We start from the raw sequence: 3,010 nt of genomic DNA on the forward strand, positions 1-3,010 counted from the left end.
CGCATGGCCCATTGTATAAGGACTCCCAAAGGGAGTCCTTATGCAATGGGACATAAGGACCTATTGAATTTGTAAGGTTTTATTATTATTATTCTTCCGCAACTTTGCGCTGTAATTTGACCCCCTTAACATACTTCAAAACTCACCAAATTTTACACACACATCAGTAATATACGGCAAAACTTTTTATCAAAAATCCAAACCTCAAAACTCAAAATTGCGCTCTAGCGCCCCCTACGAAAAAAAAAAACTAGACTGCCTGTAACTCCCACTAGGAAGGTCGGAGAGACATGAAACAAAAAACCTTTATGTAGGTGTGACTTAGACCTAGATTTCATAATCGTATATTCTCGGGCATAAATCAACAGGAAGTTGGCAATTCCCCCTTCAAGACAAAAAAGTACTAAAAACAGTCACTTTTGCCTCTTTGAGCTGTAATTTGACCCCCTTAACATGCTTCAAAACTCACCGAACTGAACACACACATCAGGACTGGCAAAAATTGCGATCTAATAAAAAAACCTAACCCCAAATCTCAAAATTGTGCTCTAGCGCAATTTTTTAATGAAACGCACAAAAAACTGCTCCTCAGATGAAAAAACTGACAAAACTGCCTGTAACTCTCCCTGGGAAGGTTGGAGAGACATGAAACAAAAACCTCTATGTAGGTCTCACTTAGACCTACATTTCATAAATTGACAACCCCCAGCAAAAATCAACAGGAAGTTTGCTATTCCCCCTTCAAAACACATTTTTTGTAAAAACCGGTCACCTTCCTTCAAAAACTATCTCCTCTGAGCGCGTTAGTCGTTTCGGCTTCAAACTAACACAGGAGAGAGATTAAACTCTTGTGTATAAAATAACAGAACAGCGTTTTAATACCTGCTCTGGTTTTGATTTTATGACCCTTCAATGACCCGCTGCGCTGATGCTGCTGCGCTGCTGTTTTTTTTAAGATGGCTGCTTAAAAGCAGGAAGCACCAACGTGCCCACACAATGCAGACAAGGTAGGTACACTAGACAAAAGTCTTGGGACACTTCAGACTAAAAGTAGACAAAAGTATTGGGACACTTAGTACTAGCACCTGCCAAATACGCGGGCCCGACCAATGCTGCTTGCAGCTTTAATTTTAAATTGCCTTTCAAACGTCTATTCTTGCTGTTGGCTTTTATCAAATACATTTCCCCCAAAAATGCGACTTATACTCCAGCGCGACTTATATATGTTTTTTTCCTTCTTTATTATGCATTTTCGGCCGGTGCGACTTATACTCCGGAGCGACTTATACTCCGAAAAATACGGTACTTGAGTAAAAATCACTACATTTGCACAAAAACTAATCCTGAGTCTGGCCCAGGTACTTTTTGCCGGCCGCAAGCTCAAATTTGGTCAAAATAAAAAAATCAATAAAAATGGAGGAAAAAGCGGAAATTTTGATACTAATAACTGATTCGCTTTATCATTTAAAACACAAATTTGACGTAAATTCTTCATTTATAATAAATGTATAATGTATTTATATTATTCCCATGTAAAAAGTACCTAAGTGTTTATTGTCTATTGTGAGCGAACTGTTGTGATCCGTTGTGGTGAAGAAGGAGCTGAGCCGGAAGGCAAAGCTCTCAATTTAGCGGTCGATCTACGTTCCCATCCTCACCTATGGTCATGAGCTTTGGGTTATGACCGAAAGGACAAGATCACGGGTACAAGCGGCCCAAATGAGTTTCCTCCGCCGGGTGGCGGGGCTCTCCCTTAGAGATAGGGTGAGAAGCTCTGCCATCCGGGAGGAGCTCAAAGTAAAGCCGTTCCCATGCCTTGCCGATACGCAATTTTTGGCAAATATCGGCAGCCGATCCGATCCAAATATCGGATCGGGACATCCCTAGTAGACATTTACCCAAAGTGCTTTGCACTAGTCCGCCATTGTAGTTCACACTGTTGTCAGTAAGTTACTTCTTGTTGTGGGGCAGACTGGCTCGTACATGCACATGTATCCTCTGCTGTTGCCATTTCTGATACAAAGTAGTGAATAGTTCTAACTTATATCTGTGGTCAGAAAGTTATTTAAAAGACTGCTGCTGCACCACCTGAAGAAAATCACAGGCCCCCTGCTGGCCTAATGGGACTATCGGTTGGTGGAGGATGCAGTCAATGGGACTGAACCACATTCGCCATCACCTTGACTCCCCAGCGACCCGCAGTAAGATCCAGTTTGTGGACTTCAGATCACTTATTTGGAACATCCCACAGGTGTGCAGGCTAATTGGGAACGGGTGGGTGCCATGATTGGGTATAAAAGTAGATTCCATGAAATGCTCAGTCATTCACAAACAAGGATGGGGCGAGGGTCACCACTTTGTCAACAAATGCGTGAGCAAATTGTTGAACAGTTTAAGAAAAACCTTTCTCAAGCACCTATTGCAAGAAATTTAGGGATTTCACCATCTACGGTCCGTAATATCATCAAAAGGTTCAGAGAATCTGGAGAAATCACTGCACGTAAGCAGCTAAGCCCGTGACCTTCCATCCCTCAGGCTGTACTGCATCAACAAGTGACATCAGTGTGTAAAGGATATCACCACATGGGCTCAGGAACACTTCAGAAACCCACTGTCAGTAACTACAGTTGGTCGCTACATCTGTAAGTGCAAGTTAAAACTCTCCTATGCAAGGCAAAAACCGTTTATCAACAACACCCAGAAACGCCATCGGCTTCACTGGGCCTGAACTCATCTAAGATGGACTGATACAAAGTGGAAAAGTGTTCTGTGGTCTGATGAGTGCACATTTCAAATTGTTTTTGGAAACTGTGGATGCCAAAGAGGAAAAGAACCATCCGGATTGTTATAGGCGCAAAGTTGAAAAGCCAGCATGTGTGATGGTATGGGGGTGTATTAGTGGCCAAGACATGGGTAACTTACACATCTGTGAAGGCGCCATTAATGCTGAAAGGTACATACAGCTTTTGGAGCAACATATGTTGCCATCCAAGCAACGTTACCATGGACG

The sequence above is a fragment of the Nerophis lumbriciformis genome, linkage group LG04 (genome assembly GCF_033978685.3).
Source record: "Nerophis lumbriciformis linkage group LG04, RoL_Nlum_v2.1, whole genome shotgun sequence".
Taxonomy (NCBI): domain Eukaryota; kingdom Metazoa; phylum Chordata; class Actinopteri; order Syngnathiformes; family Syngnathidae; genus Nerophis; species Nerophis lumbriciformis.